The sequence below is a fragment of the Neopsephotus bourkii genome, unplaced genomic scaffold (assembly GCF_033783945.1).
Source record: "Neopsephotus bourkii isolate Nb327-2 ecotype Australia unplaced genomic scaffold, CSIRO-AGI_Nbou_v1 NB_1655, whole genome shotgun sequence".
Taxonomy (NCBI): domain Eukaryota; kingdom Metazoa; phylum Chordata; class Aves; order Psittaciformes; family Psittacidae; genus Neopsephotus; species Neopsephotus bourkii.
Genome location: NW_026902129.1, coordinates 2,372,014 through 2,396,391, shown reverse-complemented (window position 1 = coordinate 2,396,391; position 24,378 = coordinate 2,372,014). Strand labels below are relative to the sequence as shown.

At 40.8% G+C, this 24,378-nt stretch overlaps 1 long non-coding RNA gene across 5 annotated transcripts in view; it reads right to left on the bottom strand.

Annotated features, from left to right (window-relative positions):
* The window catches only part of LOC133223842 (uncharacterized), a 487,088-nt gene that overhangs the window by 257,982 nt on the left and 204,728 nt on the right, over nt 1-24,378 (bottom strand). Inside the window, exon 4 of one of the 5 annotated variants that reach the window (XR_009728700.1) lies at nt 20,156-21,029. The exons of the other annotated variants lie outside the window; for them this stretch is intronic. This is a non-coding gene — a long non-coding RNA (uncharacterized LOC133223842). Of the gene's footprint in view, nt 1-20,155; nt 21,030-24,378 lie in introns of those variants that run through there. 5 annotated transcript variants of the gene reach the window in all.

The window sequence follows — 24,378 nt, the reverse complement described above, 5'->3', positions numbered from 1 at the left end:
CAGGAGAAAATATCTAGAGAAATATCTCCAACCCTGGGGAAACGCGTACGCATGTCAACAGAGCAGGAGCTGTCCAAGGGAAAAATCAAAACAGTCACAGCCATTAGTGTACAAAACAAGTACATAGATGCAAGATAAAGAAGCCAATGACTCAGGACACTGCCAGACTGAAAATCATGGCTCAGTGTACATGCTGTGGGAAGAACATGAGAGGCAGAAATCAACATTCTCAGCCACTGAGTACAAGTGCAAAGAGTGTAAGAAATCTGTCCCAGCATACAGCCAGCTGAGAAGGAAGGACAGCTTTCAGCAAATGAAGAGATTGGAGCAGCACTGGAGGTATCAGAATTTATTGAAAGATTGAGGAAACTAGTATTAAGATTCGTCACAGCATTAGGGTTTGAAAAGGAAGAGCTCCATTTCATTACCAGATCCTGCAACACTCACATTGCTAGTTGAACACTTACACTGCCAGCACTGGCAAAAACATATGGCTTGGGAGATAAGGGGTGGAAAAGTTTCAGTATAGTTTTGGAGGAGTGCTGGTATTAGAGATGTGAAAAGTGGAGATGAAAAAAAGCATCTGAGATCTGAGAACAATCATAGGGAGATGCCTAGAGTATAAAACAAGTAAGCCTAATAATATACCCCCCACATTCACCCATGAATGTTCTGATTTTTTCTAGTCTCATCTTCAGCACATATAAAATGTATCCACAGGCCACCCAGCAAAGGATTCTGTGCCTTTGTTATAAGATCTGAAAAGAACCAACTTCCTCAGCATTTTGAAACATACCTCTTTTTGATTTCATTTGATTACAATAGAATTGCAATGAAAGAGACAGTGAATAAATGATCACCATTGATCCTGTCCATTCTGCCAAAGATTTTATAAACCTGTATCACACTGTCCCTGTATGTTCCGATTTCTAGAACAGAAATGCCTAACTTATATGGCCCTTGTATGCCTCAGTTCTATTACATTTTTATCCATAAACCAATATTCAACATCAAATGAGGTTAGAGCTCTTCAGCTTTCCAAAAAGAAAGGAAGAATTAGGTTAGGTTTGCTCTGAAATAAGAGGGTAACATCGTATTGCCAGATCCTATGAGGCCCAACACTGCTTCTGTAGCATCTGGGAGCTGCTAAGCTGTGGTTAAGTCTAGGTTTTGAAAGGAGGTTCTGAAAGAGCTGTCTTTTTTTGCCTGAAAGGTCTGTCTGCATGGGCAGAATCAGAAGTGGTTCATGACTGCTCTTGGGACGGGCCTGGGTTTGGTTTGGAGTTTAGAAACCAGGAACAGGAGTGGTAGGATTTCTGATGCATCCAGTAGGGTTTGAAGGGTCACAAAGATAACTGGGATGTGGAGGAACCTATGCCACCAATGCCTTCAGCTTCAGAGGAAATTTCTAGAGATTATCTTTAGAGCTACATAAACATCAATGAAGAAATTGTTCCTCGACACTGGAAAACACTTCACAGGAGGGACTCTAAGGCACACCTTGATAGCTAGGACATTACAGGAAACACTCCCACTGCTCCACACGCATCTTGGCATGCTTCTTCTGTCAGGGCTCCCAGCAGCATGGTCAGCTGGGAGGACGTGGCAGTGGACACCCCAGTGTGGACAGCCTCTGGGCACCCCTTACACCACCCCAAGACCTGCGGTACAAAGACCTTCCTGGCCCTTGTCCATGTTGTACTTCGTAGGCCTGGAACTCTAGGCCAGAACTCTGGGGACTGCCCACTGAGTTTCCACACTTCCTACTACCAGGGGACAGGAGAAATACAGATGTGTTTGGGTGTCTTAGGCATTTTGACAAAGGACAATAAAGAGAACAAGGAGATGTGCCTTGGAGGAGTTAAAATGCCATAGCATGTAAAAAGAGTCTCCCATGACAACTTCAGCAGATAGAGCTAGTTCTATTACCAAAACTTTCACCTAACTTCTCTCGACTTCTAAACATCTCTTTCAGATTCTTAGGATTTGTAGGTCAGGAAGAAAAGAAATAAAAAATGAGGCTTATTTCTGAGTCTTGCAAGTCTTGCTATGATAAAGATGGAGCGATGTTATTAGCAGGAAGAATTAGTTCAGAATTTGTTGGTTTAAATGGTTTGCCATTTCTGCATCAGATCATGGTTGGGAATATGGCTGGGTGTACTGGTAAAACTTCTTTCAGAAAAGAAGAAATAACAATCTCACAAGTTGTGCCAGAGCCATGCGTTCATTTGACAGAAATGATTGAGCTTTTGTTTCTCTAAGGAGGAAAACCTCCCTCTCAGGGTTGAAGTTGAGGAGGAGGAAGTCTCTGAACAGCTTTATGCTTGTACCTTGCAAGTCATAACAGGTAAGATGAAGGACACAGCTAGCAGGAAAAATAACTGATGAGTAATTTCAGCCCTTCAAGAACCTGTCTTTTGGGGCAGAGGTAAGATGGGGGAGAGGAAGTCTAGAACTTCAGGGACTTTTCTTATTCTGGGAACTTGCCAACATGACCGACATGAGGTAAGTAGCCTGCAAGTCAAATACTTTATGACTAATTTTATGGTTCCCATGAGTTGCAGGTTGTTTAGTCCTAGCCTATTTTAATCTAGTCGGGTCTGATGAGGGATAAGAAATTAATCATAGCTTCTTTTTCCCTACTGACTTCATCCCACATCTTACCCTCTTAGTGCTGTAAGATTCAGGAACAAATCTAGCTTCACAGTTTTCACTGCCTAAACCCTACCCTAAAGGAGAGGCCTGAAACCCATGTCAGGAATCAAATTCCTTGCAAGACTTTTGTTTCTGCCAGCTACATCCATCACCCTTCCTCACTAGAAACTGTGAGTTTCAGTAAGAACTCTAAAGCTAGGATTCTTCAGTCCTAAGACTTGCCCAAACCTAAAGAAAGAGCTCCTACTTACAACAGGCTTAAAAAAATTATAAGCTATTTCTCTGCAACCTTAACAATCCTTTGGGGCTTGCAAGATTTGGGCAAGCAGGACTTCTCTGAAGAGTAAGCCACAGAATTTCTCACTTTCTGAAGCTATCTGTAAACCTGAACTAAAGTCTAATATTTGGAACAAATCATATTCAAACACAAATGAGAAGGCGTTCTTTTCCCCTTGCCAGCATAAGGAAACTGCTGGGTGAGGTTTAGCATTCAGAGTATTGTAGGCTGTTATTAGCTAGCAGGTAATATCCACAGGATATAACTACTAATTACCTACAGAACTGAAGGTTTGCCATGTTCAAAGACCAAGCACTAGAGAAGGTTTTAGAAGAGTCTTTGCCTGTTCCTGGCCTCTATACTAGGATTAAGACAACAGTAGCGCTTGGAATAGGGAAAGGTTTCTAGCAGGATACACTATGGGACGGTTTTTTTTTTTTGCTTTATTCCTGCAAATCCTTCAAGCAAAGGGTGATGGACAGCTCGGGAAGAGCATGTAGTTTAGTATTCTTGGCCACTTGGGGGTAAGGTAGATCAGGACTGGGGTTTTGAGCACTAACTGTATGTGTCTATAGCTTGCAAGGCTGGAGATGATTGTTTCTGTGTAGATGATTGTTTCTATGTAGAAGATTGTTTTCTATGTAGATGCTGGAATAACAATCAGGTCAGCATTAGGTATTTAAGATTAGACTTTTCAAGTCAGTATTTTCAGATCTGAAGAATATGGCAGCATCTGCCCATGCTTTTTTGTTCCCAGCACTGGAAGATCCTGGCTCCAAACCTTTTCTTTGCCTCATGGAAAAGGAAATGATCCAGTTGTAAAGCTAATATATCAGTTCCTCATTTTTATACCCAGAACTACTCCTGATTATAACCTGCCAACTTAATCACAGCCACAACACTAAACATTTCTAGTTTCAGTTGCAGTTTTAACCATAACAACAGCAGAAATTATATTTACTTATTCAGACTTGCAGTCATGAGTCCATGGGCTAACAAAGGAATTTGCAGCAGGTAACCGTAAGCCATTACTTTTCAGTTTCTGATGTCATCAGCACCGAGGCTAACCAATGTTATCTCTTCATTGTACCACAGACTAAAGATTTGTGGTTAATTCAGGTTAAGATATTGGTTTTCAGGTTAGGTTAAAAGTTAGGGTTAGGGTTCAGGTTACCTTTGGGACAGCAAGGACTAAAGATAATTTTATTGTTGGGTACTGCATGACCTAGACTATCAGAGACAAATGGCTTGTGATTAATTCTCTTGCTGTTAGGGGTTTCTGGACTATTAACCTTAATTTCAAGGTTAGGGTTCAGAAGATGTGGGTCATCAGAGCTAGATTTATTACTGGATTCTGCAAAGCCCAGAGGGCTACACTGATGGCTTGAACAGGAATGAGCAAATGATTTGTGGTTTGGGGCAGTTAGGGATGACTAGGCCATGGGAATAATGTAGCAAACGGTTCGCACAGATGCCAATTTTGGACTTAGCAAAGATTTAGACCAGTAGCAAGCAAACAATAAGTTAAAGTGTTTTAACATTTAATTGACCTACCACCAAAAAAGGTATCTGTGAATATATTAGATTAACAAACTTACCAAGCTTACTTCCAATTGGCTGGAAATAACAACATTGTTAAGCAAGGGATATAAGACTGGATTAATTTATCGGTTCACTAATTCTTGTTTAGTGCAAATTTCAGTGCGAAACACATCAATATACAAAAAACCATATTCAAGTGCAAAGTTTGGCGTCACTGACAGGCCAACCTCCTAATAGCAAGTCAGCACAAATCATGCCACTAATCAGAATTATTTTCTACAGTATGAGACAGGAACAAGAATAATCTGTTCAATATTCTCCAGTACATGAAATCACATTACAAGAAGATACTTACAAGACATGCTGAAGGCAGAAATTACTTCCCGTGTGCAGCTCAAAATCTAGCCATGATAGAGTCACTAACAGTAGGTCTACAAATGACAGTAACCATTACATCCAAAATCCAGCACAAACTAAACCAGTGGTCTCCTAATCAAGAGAAAGCCTTCAAAGCAAGGTGAAGGGTGCTACATAGCAGAATGTAGAGAAGACCTCCATCCCCCAGGAAGGTGGGGAGGTACTACCAAAACTGCTTTGGGCAAAAGTGCTCAGTGTTTCTGATGTCAGCAGTGCCTTGCAGTACTTGACCTATTGCCCATCACCTGACTTTGCCATCATGTTGGCATTTGTCATTAGTCTCAATATTATTGACACAAATCTAGCTATCCAAGTTTTCTGATAAGAACTAAACCTGTCACTATCTAGATGGACTCAGAAGCACCAACTTCACCACAGTACTGTTGCAGCAGCTAAAGGTAACAAGAACAGCCTATCCAGTTAATCAGATGGTAACAATCACAACCAATTCCCAAGCAAGTACTAAGAGTGTAATATATCTGAATACAGACGAGATGAAACCAGACATCTTTTGATCTCCAGGTCAGCCCTGAGAAGGAGAGAGACAAATGTGATGCTTAGATCAGGAGAAAAAAGGGGAAATCCACTGACTTACATGCATGGCCCTTTTGTTTTCTGGGTTTGACTTCCTCCTAGCTTTGCTTTAGAAAATTAATACACGATGAATGATGCCACAGGGGGGTGGTCCCAGATGGACTTGGGAGAGGTAAGAGTATCCTAAAATGACTCTATCTGTGGGACAGAGAAGGCAGCTGCTCTCAGATGGGGTCATCTCACTTGTGTGGTCTCAAGGCAATTGCAAGGAAGAGGAGGGAAGGAGGCAACTTAACTTTGTCTCTCCTTTTCCTGCTTCCTGGAAGCTTTCTCCCCTTCTCTGACAGACATTTAAAACACAGAGAAACAGGTATGAAAGGATGATGGACCAGGACCTGACAAGCACAAGTTGGGAATGGGGAGGAGAAGTAGATTAGACAGACTTTGAACTGCTAGCATTTGAAGTTGTAGGGCTTGTTGTTAGGAAGAGATTTATTTTTTAGAGCTATGTTTACTATATTTGGAAGGGGGGGGCATTTGAGATGGGGTGAAAGGATCTGCAGAAGACCACAGAGGATGTATGCACACAGGGAAAGGGACTGAAAAGGAAAATGGAGTGGCAGAAAGAAGTAAGGGAAGAACAGAGACAATGTTAAGCACCTCAAAGAAGTCCTCAGAGCTGGAAGCTCAGAGCACTGCTTCAAGCACCAGATAGAGCCACATTAAAGGCTCAAAACCGAAACAACCCGACTGAGCTCCTGGGAATTCAAAGGTGCTATCAGTTTGCGCCTCAGTACAGCTGGGTGTGAAATCCCAGTACACACTGCCACAGGAGGAAATGACTGACTACTACATCCAACCAGTTAGTCAAACTGGTAAATGTTATAGAGCAAGACACCAAGGCTGACAGGAGTTAGGGACTGCCTTCCATCTAAAGAATGATTAAATAGACTAAGACCCTTCAGCCTAAGAAACAACATGATAGATGTCTGTAGAATCATAAGTGGTATAAGCGTGATAAATAGGAAACAACTGCACACTATTTCTTCTGGTACACAAGCCAGAGGGCATCAAATGAAAGGCAGGAAGCATTTTTCAAACAAATAAAAAGGTAGATTTTCCCTTCCTTAACTCACAGTAAAGCCAGCTAACCCCTTGCCAAAGGATGTGTGGGATACCACAAGTTAACTTGCATTTAAAAATTCATGAACAAATTCACAGAAGAAAAATCCATCATAGCTATTATAAACAAAGGCCCCATCTCTGGCTCAGGAATTACCCAAGCCACAAATTCCTGGAGCCTGAAGAGTATTTTGAGGAAGTCTCACTACATTTGCCTCCTTCCCACAGCCTTCTTCTATCATCTAGCCCTGACCATCCTCAGAAATGAGACCCTGGGTTAGGGATGAACCTTGAAGCTTAACCCAGCCCACTGCTGTGGGCAAATGAAAGACAGAGGTAGAGAAAACCAGGAGTATTCCTATGGAATAAGTGCAGAAAGTCCATGTGTCATGATAAATGGAACCAAGCCCCGAATTTCGAAATGCTGAGCTTCAGCCATCACTGGAAATAAGATATGCCAGTCACGCAAACAACCATGAAAGCACTACCGAACAACAAAGGGAAGCCAGATAGGGTGGAGGCAGGTCCTTCACTAGCAGCAATAATTCAACCACATAGTGGGAGTTTCATTTCAAACCAATATAGTTGAACATCTGTGAGACTTATGAGGCTGTAATGGGCTGGCAAGACAGGATTCCTTGTCTCTTCTGTGACTTATGTGCTTGTAATGTCTGGCCTTAGAAAATCAGCAAGTACTGGCACAAAGGACATGGCAACAACAAATATATTTAAAAGGGAATATGTAGCAATCCACATGGAGCTTGGAGGGAGGAATCCAGGCAGCTGCTGGTCAGAGGGAGAGAAAGCAGCAAGGAGAGTCAGTATGCACTAAAGGGATGCTAGCTGCAGCTGTGATACAGCATTTTTGCTCATCTCTCTTCTACTAGAAGCTTTTCAGTAGCCTTCTGATACTCACAAAGCTCATCCCAGTTCATAGGCAAATGTGTAATTCATATCTGTGCAATCTTTTGCCCTTAATTTTCTTTAAATTAGAGAACTCTTCTGGAAATACAGTGTTGACTATTCTCCTTCTCACTGCCCACATACCTTCAAACCAGCTCTACCTCTTCGCATGTGTTTATAGAGATTAACAATTTCCCACCTCGGTCTCTTTTTATCTGCTAGACAAAGCAGGCAAAGCTGGTTTTATGTTATCCCATAAGATAGACATAGGTTCTAGTCTTATATCCATCATTTTTCACCATACAGGTCCAGAGCTGTACATAGATCTCACTTGTGCCTTGTAAAATAGTATTAATTCTTTGCTCTTTACTGAAGTTATTTTTGACAAAGCTTAAAGGTTTCATTTGTTACTTTCTGGGCTCCTTAAAATCACATGAACATTTGTTGTCAAAATGCAACCCAAAACCCCAGGCCTTTTTCCTCCTCATGCATAGGAAAATCAATGAGTTCTCATCCTAGGTCAGAAATTTCTGGCTTTAGCTCTTTATGTGCATGACCTCACAAACAGTCCAGTCCTCAGCGTCATACATGTCAGTTCTCTGTATGTGATACTTGGATCTCTCTTCCCATGAGATGTTAATTCTGAGCATGCAGTTAATTCTGAGCCAGCAACATTAATGAAAACATTTGAGTCATTATGGAACAAAACCATTTCTGCAAACATCTGCTTGTGTTCTTTAGCCAATTGTCCTTCACCTATGAATACCAGCCACTCCTGCTTAACTTTTATCCATCTTGAAGCTTCAGTGTTAAACCCTGTCTGTTGCCTCCTAACTTATTATCCATATATAATCTACAAGAATTTTTCGGTGAAGTACACATAGACAAAATCCACCCAATATCAAGCATGAATATCAGGTTGTCCCAGTGTGACAGTTGGATACACCTCAGCTGCAACTTAGTTATTTTTCCCCACCATTTCTAATTGTTATATATTATATATCTATTGTTATATATATAATTATAAATAATTCTTATTTATAAAATATAATCGAAAATGCTGCGTATTAGGGAAGTGAGCCTAGAAAGCAAGTAAATTCCCCAAATCAGATTTCCTCCCTTTCAACAGCACTAAACTTGTGCTTTCAATTTACTAGAAATATTAAACATAATTTCATAATAATGTGTCATTTACCCTTGTTAGCTACCTAGCAACAGACCTTTTACAGATTTATTAAATTGCTTTGCCTTTGACCTGCAATTTCATGTGCCAGTTCTTTCAGCATTCAGAAGGGGAGGTTATCCACTCACCTTACTTGATCACAGTAAGCATTTTGAATTTTGCTTCACCTCATTTTGGTTTCTCCAGATCCTCATTCCTGTTTGTCATCCTGCCCATCATCAGGCAGGAAAACTTACTTGAAAACTGAGGTAAAGTATTTACTCACTTTTTTGGGTTATACTTTGAGAATCAAATCCCTGCCATATCCTTCGTTCATGTAGCACTTCAAGTTTCATCTCCTTTCTTCTCTTGTCCTCTTTTTATTTCTATAACCAAAGAACTTCTTGCTGCTTGCTTTAATTTTCTTTTCAAGGTTCAACTCATTCTGATTCCTGGCAGTTCTTACTTTGCCTGTATATTTCCTGACATCCAAGACATAGCTTTTTTTGTGGGTCAACCCTTTTCTCCATCACTTGCAAACTCCCTGCTTACTCTTAATAGCTCTTTTGAGATGTCTATTCAGCCAGTTAGGGCTGGGACCCTCTTGGTAAGTCTTTTCCACCCACCTTGTTGGGATCCAGATTACAGACAGTTTTGTACATTTGACTTAAGAAATTCCAAACTTCCTCCACGTTCAAATCCCTGTATTTTTCATGCCAGTTGACTTCACTAACCAGTTCCCTTAAAACTTATCATATGGATATTTCAGAGTATATAGTGTTACATAGTCCTTTATGTGTTTAAAACACAAGTACCACTAACTTCAGTTGCAGCTGTGAATGCTCAGCACTTCTGCAAACCAGACCCTAGAGTCTCCTGTCAGGACCCCAGAAATGAGGAACACACAATTAGTGACCACCTGTGGAAAAGTGTGATGCCTGGCAAGGCACAGGGACCAAATGGTAAAGGGAAAGGGAGAGAATCCAACTATGTGAGCCAGTATTCAACTATCGCAGCCATATGACCTGTTCTTTTTCTTCCTACAGCTGCCTTGTTCCATCACCAAACATCTCACAGGTTTTTGTCACAAATGAAGAAAAAGTACTAAAGACAATACCTTGCCCCAGTACTCATTCTTGATTCACTCCAAAGGCAGGTTAGTGAGTAAATGGCCCATGGAGAAAAAATACCCCACAAAATAAACAATACCCCTCCCCCCCCCCAGTATACCTGCAATTAAAGATGGTATCAGAGAGCAAATTTATGGGGTAGGGCAGGGAAATGTAATCATGATATCAAAGTTCAGAGTACTTTGGACATTTTTAAACTTCCAGGTGCTTAAATGAAACTTTAATAGTACTCCCAATATGTATTTTTCTGTGCAATTTGGCTTGGTTTTTTATGTTTTTTGAAAGCAAAGTGAAAAAACAGAAGTTCCATTGTGTAACTACTTGTAAGCACTGCACTGTCAACCATATGAATTTTCCACACAGGTCTAAGTAATTTAATTCAATGGAGTAGCTTTTAGCAATAGGTGGTTGACCTCTTTATTGGCAACACTGAAGCTGGGATGACACACACTCTGCTAGCATTTAAACAGACTTTTGCTGACAGCAGAGAAACTCTGAGAGGACCTAAATATCAGATGCATTATTCCATGTTCCTCAGCTATTTGTCTATCCCCTGTCAGCATTGTCCCTCCTGTCTCACCTTCTCTGACACAGCTTTGCCTTCATTAATCTCTTCCCTGCTGCTGCCTCAGGATCCGAATTTCATCTTCCTCATGAGACTTTTCCACCCGCTGCTCCCAGCATGTCTCTCCCCTTGCTTAACAAATCTGAGTCCTCTAGATGCTTATGCACAGTCCCTTTTCTTCTCCCAGTTCTAGTCTTATTGTCCAGACAGCCTCAATTCCCATTTTACATTGTAGTTCCTCATGTATTCATTCTTGCCACTCTATGACAACTTTCCCTGACCATCTACCCTTCCTTGTGCATCTCCCTTTCCCACGTTCCAACACATAGGATATATAGTCTATACCTACCTTATCATCAGCTGTTTGTTCTCAAATCTTTACCCAGACAGTTTGTTCAATTTTTTCCCTGATTCATGATCTAGACTCCTCTTTTGCACACCTCTTCCTTCCCCTGCCCAGCTATGTTCTAATCGTGCCTTCATTTCCCAGCCAGCACTAGAGTTCTTCCATCTTCTTATCCGCTATCATTTCCCTTCCTTCTTCTGGTGGATCCTGCTCTCTCCTCATTCCTCCACCTGACACACTGTCCCCTTTCCTAGACAGTTTGAGACTTTCTTCTCAATATCATGAACATGTGGTGGTGGTGATTATGACAGATCAATGGATGCATTCAGGATCAAAACACTTCTTTTAATCAAATGTAGATATTTTCTTTCATGCTCAGTATATGTCCTAATCTGTGGACAATATTCTGATACTTGGCGTTAATGCGTGTGCATCAAATCCTCTACTTCCCTCTAAAGTACATTTTCCCATCCTTTCTCCCCCCTTTCACTAAGATGGAAACAGCTCAGTCACACAGGAAAAAAATTTACTTCTCTTACGTGACTCATTACAGTGAAATGAACAGAACATCAAGAACAGAAAGTTGGACATCTTCTAAGTATGTAGATAAACTAAGGTATTGGGAGAGAAAGAGAGGAAAATATTTTGTATGGACAGTTTACAAACCCACAGCACTCTTGGAAGTGACGGCTGCTGCATGGATATAGCTGAACTGAAAGATGGCTGGGTTCTTTGATAACTGTGTTTCAAATCAAGTAAGCCACCTCATGCCAGTTTCTAACACTTTTAAAGATATGTTATGTTTTTACATGGGATGCCTTGCAAGTGCTGTCACACTAACTAAGGTGAGAGGTGATAGATTGCAGCATTACTCAGTCTCATTCATGTTTGCCAGCCAGAATTTGCTTCAACAGTGTCACAACCAATACTGGATTTAGTGTCTCTTCTAACTTAAGAGTTTCCCTTCATACACAGTCTGCCTATTTTGGCTTCCCATGTAGTATGCATCTAAATATGCACTGTGCTGCCAGGTAATAAACCTACTGACTGTAACCTCTGCATACTGCGAAACGACGCTATCCCAGCAAAATGCTGCTTCTGCAGGATCCTGCCATGTCCTAATGAAGACAGTCTGCCAGAGAACAAAGATTAGCCATGTCTGAGGCTTCAATGGGTCAATTCAATCAAACAAATTCAAAGGCATCTTGGGTGGGTAATCCTGGAACAGACTGTTACTATCACTAATGTAAGCCACACAGCAATATTTCACTGCCAAGGCTTTCATCTGGTGATAAACAATGTCTCAGGAATATAACACCAGGAGAGACAAAAAACAAAAGCAAAACTATCTCCATCATGCATGCACCCCCCACCCCTCCACCCCTACTGAATGCTGTAATGCTGCGAGTTGTTTCAGAGCAGTCAAATTGGGAGGAAGGGGGGTTTTCTAATCAGCTTATTTAGAAGTATTTAGAAGTTAAAATTGTCATTCTGTTCTGGATATATAACTAACAAAGCAGTAACTTAAAACCTTGAGCTCTGAGTACCGTTGGATGGAGACCAAGAAGCCTGAACACTATATCCATGCATCTCTGATTAGTTAGTTCCATGCGTGTACTGAGAATAAGGCATGTTTCAAAATCATTTGAAATGGCTCTTTCAGTGCTGTGCTTAAACATAGGTTAACCACCTGAGAGGTAAAGAGTGCCAGACCCTGCTACAAATTTTGTTCAGAAGCAGTGGCTAAGGGGAGGCTTGGTTTGTCTGGTTGACTTAGCCAAAGACCTGGGAAATGCATCAGGAGGAACCATCTTCAACCTGGTTTTCAAACATGCCTCCACCCATTAGAAACGAGGTTAATCAAAGTAGGGCCAAAGTTTGTTTGCAAGGTTTGTGAACCTTAACAGACCATTTCCTCAACAGACCATCCTGGTCTGAATTTTGAGTTCATAATGAAAACTGAAACCTGGCCGGTGTTTGGTGGTTTGGGATTTGACAAGAGAGTATTTCACATGGTCCTAGTTATTGGCTAAGGAAATACAGTGTGGCTGTGGCTACAAAAGAGAACTAAATCCCTGAAAACTGGATTGGTGAAATAGCAGTGTTATTAGAAAAAGTGTAATGTGCAATGGCAGCCTAAGTATTTTTGTGGTGTTTTGCAAAAAGCCTGTGCTTAGGATGGATTGGGCACTGTTTCAACTGCACTATCCTTTAATTGTCTAGCCCGCAGCTTTCACCACAACTACCTGAAGATCTGGCTTCTGGCTGAAAGGAAAGATCTTCCAAGAGTCCAGGGTAACTGTGGAAGAACAGTCAGTACTCTTTGGAAAGACATAAATCTCTGTTGGGTCTGCTAAGGCTTTAGGAAGGAAGTGGACCTTTGACACAATGGCTCATACGCTTCTCTTACAGCCAGCCCTAATGCATTTGTAAATGGTGCTCATGAACTGAAGCCCAGCTTTTATCCACAAATGCTAACAGACAGGCAAAAAGTGCATCAATCCTTATATCTGACATGATGTATGACTTATAAACAAATGAAATGTCAATTTCTCAGTGTGCCTAATAAACTTCATACATGGCATAACAGTGGGGATCATCCTGTGAAAGGGGGCTGTGGATACTGTGGACTCCACACTTTTCCAGCTGTTCAGATTTAGGCTGCTAGTTTTGACAGAGAAAAATAAAAAGAGTATTTCAGTCTCTAATAACTGCTACATGCTGTTCTGACTCCAGCTTTATAAGGTACACTGAAATTGATTGTCCCTCTTCTTCACCCTTAGTTTAGGAAGTATACTGAAATATCAGTCAAAGGGCTGACAAAACCAATTTGACCACAGCCAGCAAATGAAGGAGACTGACTATAAGCCAGATTGGCTACTGTAAACTGGTGCTGTTCTGTGGGCTTCACTGAGGTCAGGGACAATCAGGTGATGATTTGCCTTTATATCCCTATGCTGATGGATACGGATGGAGTCTGATGTGTAATTCCCAAATAAGAATGGGATATAAATGTGTAAATCTTTATGCATTATGAGGAAATATATCCCATGAAAAAAATCAGACTTCTATTTTGTGCTTGTGCCATGAAACTTAAAAAGAAGTGCAAATTTTAGCTGGGAGGGAACTTTTGTGACCTAGTTATAAATCTCTACAAGGAGTGGTTTGCAACTGAAACACTGACAAACTCTCAAGATGAACGGTGCAAGTGGGTGCGCCAGTAACATCCCCTCCGAATTCTACTCTAGTGCAGTCAGTGTGTCTCATGCCAGCATTTAGAGTCCACAATGAAATAACCAGTACAAAGTGAGGAAAACAGTCATTTCTGAATTACTGTCCCTCTTCAGAAAATAACCACAAAACCAGGGCAATTTAGTTACTAGAATGTTGTGGTTCATATGTTCTAACAAGAGACAGTCAAAGAGAAAGCAACATATTCCCTCTTGTATATGTAAAGAGGTGAAGCGGAGGACTAAGAAATTGGTTACAACAGTACTGGTGTGACAAAGAGAAAGCATTTTGTGTTGTGCTTAGAGACAATTAAATGTTTTTTAGATTCTTCTTTGCCTATTTCATAAGACTGTCTCATCATTTTTCTCCTGCCTCTAGGTCTGTTTTATTGCTACTTAAATCATATTTCTGTTTTTTAATTTCCTTTTCATTTTTATTATAGACGTGAAGCTTACTGAATCTAAGAAAACCAAGCTTTTAAAAAAATCTCAGTGTTGACAACTTTATCATATCAAGGTGCCTACATCAATGAATCAGCCTTTTTCTTTACAGTTTTTCTCCTGTGCCCTTTCCTGGCCAAACTGCTCTTAAGACAGAATGACATTTGTGTTTTACAACCCCGCTGATGGAATTAATGACTATACTTATTAATTAGGATTATTGGAATTTCCCGTCTTCCTGTTTCATAGTAGCACTCCACCTCTGCTTGCCAATCATAATTACAACTACTGACTCTATCACTTTTTGCTTTTCTAAATGAAATAAAATGTTTGGCTTGGCCCTGTGCCAAGAATGGGGTCATTCCCAAACTTGTAATAACATATCCTTAGCTGATGTTTCTTAGTAACATGTGTAAATAGGAAAAAACAGTTGCACTGCGGGGGTTTAGCTTGGCCACATGTGACTACAGTTAAAGAACATGGGAAGAAAATCAGTGGTCTTTCCATGATAGCCGTCCAGTTCAACAATGAGCAGGCTGCACAGAGACAGAAGTACAGACATACGCAAAGTCAACCACATTCTTTGCTCAGCAGCAAGCTGGCGCAGCACATCCCTTCTTTGCTATGAACCTCTGCCTGGAGCTGAGCCTCAAGGATGAGTGCAGCAAAACCACAATGCAGCCTACCACAATATTCCTTCTAATATCTTCTATTTACCTCTGGCAACACTAAAATTCTATTACAGTTAAAAACACATCTTGGGATTAAGGACATTATATGTGGTTTCTTGGTGGCACCCTCTCGGTAAAAGAATGTTCAATCTCACTATGAGAGATGGGCTAAAGATGTGAAGCTTTGGCCAGGGTTTGGATCTTGGATAAATAAAGATGTTTGAGATCAAAGGTTTTGCTCTGACCATGACAAAACTGGGCTGCCCTTCAGCTTGGCTTAAACTTTGACACTCCTAGCAACAAAAGTTCAAGCATTTGTGAACTGAGCATGTTCAAATTCACAGAACAAATCTGCCTCATGATTTGCTTGGAAATCTCAAGCAGAGATTTGATATGGAAATGAAATATAAAGCAGTAAGTACATGGAACATGTGAAGATACCCCAAAATTATTTTCCCTTACAGAGGCCCCAGTGACTTTCATTATTCAGATTTCTAGTGGTTGTTCCAGATTAAGTAGGTTTAACATAGGCATTCTACAGTGGAAACAGTTGCAGGCTGAACATTGCTATTAGGACAAAAAGAAGAAAATTACTGTCAGTGCAAAACATTTCATCTAGCAGGTACCCCTAATACTCTGTATAGCAACATACTATTGTGCTATACTCTGTATAGTCCCTCCCAGTAGAGGGACTGCCCAGTTCTACCCTGAGCATACAGAATCTTTCCTGCTGCTGGTTCTGTTCCTTCAGGATCAGCTACGGCTCCTCAGCCTCATGGAGCCTGTCTGAAACCTATAATCTGGCAAAACCGAAGGCCATATACTATAGCTTCCCCCTTTAAAGGCTAGGTGCCGGTGCAGAGGTACGAATACAGCATTTGCAAAGCACTGTGATCAGTCTGAGATGGAATTTTGCAAAGTAGAATATAACGGGTTGGTAAGGGAAGAAAAAAACCCAAACCAAACCTGCAAGCTAAAGATGTTTAAAAAGTCTTATCTGAGGGTTTCCCCACCCTTGACCTTCCAGGATTGTGATTTCGCCATTTGCAACAGCAAATAAATGTTTCTTGCCTTGCTGCTGTGCATAGAGACAATATCCCTGGTCTAGATTTAAACAGAGGGACACCATATACTTTCCTTCATTACGAACTTCTCCTTGACTCTTACTGACTTGAGTGACTGTCTAAAATGCAACAGGACTGTGATTCCAAGGCCAAATGAGTACACCACATACTGAGAGGAATCCTTCGTGTGTGGTTTGGTGGTTATGGCAGGAAACTGGCAGATGTGGCTCCTGGGAATTGACATTTGCTGAGACATTGGTATGCAGCAAAGCAGATTTAAGGCAGGTGGAAAATGAAGCAACAGCAATCAAAAATGATGTGCTTAGATTATCACTCCTACTGTTCAATAAGACACGAAAGCACAGCCTCTCAACTGATCCTGGAAGAAGTAGTGAACATTTTGTTTTTCACATAAGCCCAGCAGAACTTTAACATAACTTGTATAGAAGCAGGTGTCCCCCCTATATTTCACATACTATAAAGTTTCCCATATGCAAAACTGGAAAAGTAAGTCCAGATCTTGGCACAGGCTGTGGTCACAAAAATGGTTTAGCAGGATATCCAACTATTTCCCTGTTGTGGATGTACCAATGGGAGCTAGCTGGAGATCCATTTCAGTCAAGGCAAGCGAGGGTAAGCATGAGTCCAATCTCATTTTCATGTGAGGTTGATCTGAGTAGAACAGGTCTATAACCACGACTGCCAAAGACTCTCAAAATCTCTAAAAGTTTTAACATTCTCTCTCCACTCCTATTCTTTCTCTTAGTCTTCCATGTGTCAGATCCAAACTTTCTTTTGCTACATAATGGACTCCATATTCATTATAGCAAAATCGAGATGCCATACAAGACTATCCAGTGCACTATCACAACCTAAGAGACAGTGGGAATAAATCCCAAAAGCTCACTGGGTTAAAAGCAATAACAACAGCTGGAATTAATCTGAGTTTCCCATATTCAGTGGATGCCTCTGAAGATGATGTATATTACATGGTGTGAACACTGTAGCTATAGGTACCATGATACTAGAATGGGAATTGTTATGCTATTAAATCAATGACAGAAGTTTCAGAGTGAGTTAATAAGAGTTCGCAGCATAAGCTGCAGGTTCCCAGAAGCTAGGCAGAATATCTTTAAGCTGACTGCTTATTCCCTAAATACATGATGTATTTAAGGGATGCATGTGCTGAGACACAGCACTCCTGACTTTTTTGAGGGGGCAGATATTTTAATCCTTCAAAGCTGGAGCTACCAATCCTGTAAAAGCCCACTTCAATTGCAAAGAAGTAAAGCAAGAAAATATGAACAATTTACTGTGACTATATACCTTTCATTACAGAGGACTCCTCACATGTACATAATGACACCTCTTCATGTGATGGCCATTCTGCTGGTACATGCACAGCACTTTCACAAAGTAAAAGGGTAAAGACTACATGAGTGAGGTTGCTACATACATAAGAGGTAAAGTAATCTCAGGAACTATGTCACATGTCTGCCACTTTCTCTTTCATTTGCCACCATGGACACTGTGGTATGGCTGGCTCATCTTACTGCCTTAAAACATGGAATTCAAACATGATTTTAAGGGAACCATGTAACTCTATTACAAGGAGATATTCAGTGTTTAGATAGCTGCTTGGCACTTGACACAGATCTCTAAACAGGCAGTAATAAAATAAAGGCTCATATGTAGAATATAGAATGAATCAATGATGTTTTCTCTGACTGCTGTGAAAAGCTGATTTAACCTTGACCAGAGCTGCTGGAAGAGTGCCTGTGTGAAATTAAAGCAGCAGAGATCAGGGCAAAATCCTCAGCTGGTAAAACTGTCAGAGCTGCACTGAGGTAAATGGTGTTAAATCCCCACTATCAAATAGGACAGTCCATGTTACATCACTCAAAAAATACTTTCAAGTATGAAAAGCCAGCTAGCAGACTCAAGAACAAATGGCTTACAGAGCAGGAAAAGCTCCTATTCATTAAATAAGGGTCAAGCATATGGGCCAGTAAACTTCCCTTCTTTTGATCAATTATGCTTTAAAAATCAAATTAAAACCGTTCTTAAGGATATGTCATACAGTTAAAGCCACAAGAATGTCCCACGGTTGGGCAACAGTAAGGCAGTAAATCAGATTTTTTTGCAGGCCTAGAGAATGCAGGGCAGACAATAACAAAACAGACACTGGCAGCAGAGCTGCATCCTTTGAACCGGACACTGTAACAGATATATACTGTGTTTTGGAAAAGCAGCACAACAGCACATTGCTGAGAGCAAACAGAAAGCTATAACAAAAAAAGAAAAAGAAAAAGAAAAAGCAAGGAACCAACCAACATCAACAACAACAATAAAAATATCGAACAAAATAAGAATTCTGGCTTTTTTCCAATTTCAGTCACAAAAAACCATGACAAAGTTGAGATACGGGAACATCGCAACTGCTTTCAAACAGGTCATTCTGCTATGTGAGGTCAACAATATTGCTGCCACTGACTTCAGGTGAATCAGGTTTTGGCACACTGGTTTTAATTTATCACATTACTGAAGTTGTACTCTAATATAAATCCACACAAGAGCAAAACTGGAATAATGCTGTAATTAATCAGACCAAATGAAACAATGGTCCTCTAGGTCACAAGTACATCTGTATCTCTGATGTTAGGATTAATATTCACTCAGCTTTAAAATGAGTTGAAAAGATTCTGGGTATGGATGTCATAGGTCACATACAGGGAGGTTAACCAGCACAATCCTTGGATCTATGTGATCTGAATAAAAGTGCCACGCAAAGAGGCACAAATCAAGAACTCTAATGAACCATCTGCCAAAAGAAATTCCATTGGCTAAGCACTAATATAAAAAATCAGTTTGATAATATGGATGAAGCCTAACACCAAAAACATTTGCAGATTCGTAAACCTCTTCTTGCAGACCAGGCAATAAGAGAGCAATACTTGTTGCGCATATTACTGCAGAGGAGGAACATACATGCGCCATCTGCCCAGTGTCAAACAGAGCATTCGTATATACTGATTGACCTGCTGCAGATGCATTTAAAAAACTCATTGATGAACTCCCTTCAGGAAAAAAAATATATCTAAATTCCAGGAAATTATAAGGCATTTAAAATAAAGTCTGCTGAATTAAGTCAATATTAATCTTTCTCTAAGTCACTTTGAAAAATCAGTACCAGAGATCCCTGAGGAATGAAGGAAGTGATGGATTTATAATGGCTGATGATTTAGTTTACAAAAGAGGTTTGATCATATTGAAAGACACAGACAATTTTTTTGTATAATAGAGAGACATATGCTAAACTTAAATAGACACCACCTACCCAGGAATCAAACCCAAGGAGAAAGAGTTGATTTACAGCAGCAATTCTTTTTACTTGTTCAGGCATCTCCTTGCTTCAGCACACTCCATAGCATGCCCATAGTTCATTCCTATAACAGTATGCTGACTCCAGCCTCAACAACCGCTGCTGGGGTATTTTCTCTCACAGCCACAGTTGCCAGTTCTCTGTTCCCTGGCCTGCGCTCACATCCTGGCATGTAAATGAGGTCACTCATGCAATCCATGCCTGAAATGCTCACAAGTCATTGACTGGTACTCTTTGCCCTGCAACACGTAGTGCTCTCTGGTATGATTAGGAGAAGTGCTGAAGCAAATACACCCCTTCAAGAATGATAGTAATTCTTACCAACCTATGCGGGTGACTTCAGCTGAGGTAAGTTACACAGCAATGTTCTGCGCCTTACTGAAGATATTCCTGTAAGAAGGACAGGGATACATACACAAATATTTTAGCCATGAGGAATTCTGTTCATTTATTTTAAAAGTATTATTTTTGACCAAGCTACTTTCCTGTTTATGAACCTATCAAAGGAACATGTACTTAGTGCAAGGAAGGCAGCGATTTACTTATACAAAAATCTCTCAACAATACCACAGCCACCGTTTGCTCCTAAATCGAACATGAATACCATGTTTGTATTGATAGAGAGAATTTTGGCGAGGTGTTTCAAGGTTTATTGATGGAGCATAATACTTTACTTATATAAATTAAGTGCATGATAACTGAAAATGTATTTTACAAACTTTTTTTTGCCTTTAGCTGCAACTAGAACACAGATAAGGAAGACAATTAGATTTCAGGACAGGTCATATGCTTAGTAAGGCAACAAATCAGTCTACACCAACTAAAAAAAGTACATTCCTTTTCATTCCACAGAGTCACAAAACTATCACAGAGAGATATTTCTCCCCTCTAGCTTTGCATTAACTGAAATCCACTGTCTTATAAGGGCAGAATAGCAAAGAGCATTTAAATCCCCACATTTTCAGCATTTAGGAAGAAAAAAATTAACAGAACCTTACAGTGACAGAAAGAAAAATATGCTGATTTCAGCAGTTCAGGGAAGCCACTGTATCACAGGTCCTGAAAACAGTTGGCAAAAACAAGTTCTGTTAGAGCATGGGATATATGCTTAGCTAAAAGACACTATAGTTCCAAAGAACACAAATGAAAAAAAAAACCCGATTCAAGTTCATGAAATGACATACTATGGGAAAAGCAAGAGAGAATTTGACCTAAAAACCTATTTCTTAGACTATGATTCCTAGTCTAAAATTCAAAGAGAAGCCAAAACCAATAAACAATTAGTACAGTGTCGATGTTTATGCATATCAAATCATGATGTGCAAGGCAAAGAGCATCAGCAGTTCAAGTTATTGAGTGAACACCCTGTGAGGTATATCAGTTGCTCATAACATTCACAGGGCAACGAGATGGCTGAGAAAGTCTGTAGTAACTTCACTCCCTCAAACACAGCACAAAAGGCCAGCAAAGACATGTGACTGGATCCAACTGGATCTTCACAGTGCACCACCAAACAGAACTGGCTTCTTCAGGATTGATGCCACTGAATGAATATGGGTCTTGCTGTTCAGAAGGAAGATGTTCATCCCTATTTTAGCAGAAGCATAATGCAACACTGAGCTTTGCTGAGATCTAGATTTGCTGTTATAAAACAGGTAATAAGAGCTCTAACAGGTAAGAGGGTGTGAGAAGGGCAACATGGACACATTTGTGTTCTCATGCCCATACCTGTCTCTCACACCCTGCTGAGTCTCAAGAGATGGTGGCAACTGTCAAGAGACTAGGGTTTTATTAGCAATGGAAGAAACAGCTCATACAAATAAGTCCCTTTCACATCTTTACCAAAGAGACAGAAATGCTAAGATCAGAACCCTCACTGTCATTTATTTCAATAAGTTTTGATTTAAATTCTCTGCTTTCCACATGGAAGTGACAAAATGCCAGGAGGATCGGGCTTGCCCATTGTGATGTAGTTCTTTTTAGGGATTTTCCAGGTAAAATCTGTTCACTCTTCCAAGTTTCTCTTTTGTGAAAAATCATTCTCAGGTGCTGCAATAAGCAACAGCTATGACAGTGAATTAGAAAAAAGTGTGCAGTGTCAGATATTACACTAATGACTTGAAGTTGTTGCCATTTACTTTCTGTATCCTGACCTGAGCAAAATGAATTTAGTTATTGCACTCCTGTTCCTGCAGTGTAGAAATCATCACTAAAAGCAACACTGCAGCCAGTATCACTCTTGCTACGCCTGCTAGGAAGGGCAAGTATTTAGTACATGACATTACCTAAGGTTGCCTCCAGATATTCCTCCTCCAAAGCAGGTTAGATGAACAGCAGAGAGATGATGAGGGAAAACGTATGTTAAGCATAATTTTCTTTCTGAGTACACAGCTGAGGTTGGTTTTGCTTTCTGTTAGCCAAGGACAACAAAAGCCATAGCTGTGTGCTAAACGTTTTTTGAACAAGCTGAACAGAAATGCCCTTTAAAGTTAATCTAGGGGGGAATAAAAACTCTTTCACTTAGCAACAGTCTCTTGGTCCCTCAGCCCTTCTGAAAGCCTATCCCTCCAAAAGAGGTGCCTCTGGTCCTCTCAGTTCCTTTGGGGCTGTCAGCTGGGGATTGTAGCTCTCAGCTAATTTCCAGTATTTGGGTACTGTTTTGTTATGCAGCGGCACCAGCTATTCCCAAGGGTCCTTCAAGGGGCCACATGCACTGCTACGCTTCTTTATCCCATGCTGTCAGTATAAGACTGTTCATATTCATTACAATGGCAAGAAAATTACTTTTGAAAGATGAATGCTTACAAGCCACCCTCTGTTTTGGACTGTAGACAGAACCTTGTATCCCAATGGGCATTCTGGGAGCTGCTGGGCATGGCTTCATATGGAATTTCAGGGCATGCAGCTCCTTCAGTGATCAGATCTGATACAACTTCAATTTGCATCTGCAGAAGTTTAACACATTTCTGATCTTTCTGACAGCACTAGAGTTTTTGCTGATGATGAGAACATTTTGCTGCTAGTTTATATCCTTTCCTAAGGAAGGACAGGAAAAGAAGCCAAAGCTTTAATTCTTTAAAGCTATTCTTTTTATTTTTCTTTTGATACACATTTTTACCCATAGGCATCTTGGTTGCTAGTTGCACTTGCCAGTCCCACAAGTGCTTTGAAACCCTCCTCAAAGAAAGCTTCTTTTTCATCATTACCAAGTCTCTGTTTGCAGAAAGCTCACTGACTAAAACACACTCATCTCTAACTTCTCCCTACCATCTTTCCTAGGAAGACATACTACTCCTACCTTTTGCAAGTTTCTACGGTATGTGGGATACTACAACAGCACTGCAACACACATTGTGTAGTCTGGTGGTTGGGAGAGGAGGGCTATCTGAGTGAGCCTCCTCTGTGCTATTAAATACCACAACCAAAGCTTAAAGAACATGCTGATATGAACTTCATGACTACTAAAGAGAGACTCACAGGTCTCAGCAGCAAGGATACTGAAGTGCACATTTCCACACCCTAAGGTGGTATTTGTGCTTGTGAAAGAACCCGGTTGCCTTCTATTCCTGCCTAGAGTGAAGAGGGACAGAAACAAGCCTAGCTGCTGTGATCCACAACTGAAATAAAGAAATGCTCTACAGGGCAAAGAAATGGTAGGATAGGCACTACAATAGACAAGCAGGCTCAGTCAGCACATTATTGCAGGCAGATGACGTGCCAGCAGAAGAGAACAGCAGTCCCAAGACAATTGTGGCTGGCCCACAACCTCAGTCTATGTCAGCTCTGTGGCCCATAAGCCAAAGGTTTGCTTTTTTCCCCACTCCCTTGCATACCACACAGCATCTCCAGCCTTACACAACTACTGACTTCTCCTGGGATCCTTGGGTGAGTGAAACAAGGTTGGGAGCAGGCTCCACATAGTAGCGGCCAGTTTGACCTGAGAGCTGAACAAGGGCAAAGGCTGCTCTGACTCTGAAGAACCCTCCTGCCTCATTCAACTCAGCTTCCTTGAATCTCCTGCATGTGTGACAGCCAAGAACAGAGTAATTCCCTTTTCTGGCCATCCAGGTACTTTTTGACAGCTATGTAGAAGTCGTTCCTTTCCCTGATGTTCTCAGTCTTTGTTGGTCCCTGTGGCAAATTACTGTGGTTCTTCACTCAGTTCCTCTCTTGCTGGAATTCACCCCTTATAAGAGGCTGTAGAATCCCTTGTGGAACTGGTTGAAGGGGGAAAAAGAAAGCCTTCACTGGATTACAGCTCATTGAACATAGCAGAAGGTATTTAAATGAATAAGAATTATGTTTATACTCAAGACTGTTCTGCAAGACCATTATTTCACTGATAGTCCATTACTCTACCTACTGTGCCTTTATAAGTTATGCATCTTCTAATAATGGCCATTGTGTAAATACAGTGTGACACATACATTATTTCTTCTCAGCCAAGAAACCAATTATAAAGCTGATCCTGAAGAATCTCCATATATGCCAATATATAACCAGCATTAAATTCCTCAGATTAACTGGTCTGGGGCCTCTCTGCAGCAACACTGTTAGAATCAGGTACTTGGGAGATGAGAAATGATAGCTCAAAATGATGCTTCCTTCCCAGGGACAGAGCAAGACTAAAGGATAAACCCATGCTACTGCCTGTCTCCATGCACCATCAGAGAAGGTGGCAATAGAAAGGACGTAAGATAATTCAACCTGGACACTAAACAACATAGCTTAAAAAAGGGAAGATTTACAATGAGTGGGGAAGAGAGTAGGAGGGATTCTTGGAAACTTGACCACGTTTTGAGTGCTCAGCAACATCCTACACACAGTACAGGATTCTACCCACACACACCAATGCGTAGGGTAAAGGCAGTCCCGCTTCCCTTCCCTTTCCCTCTCCCTTTCATTTCCCTCCCTTCCTTTCCCCCTCCCTTCCTTAA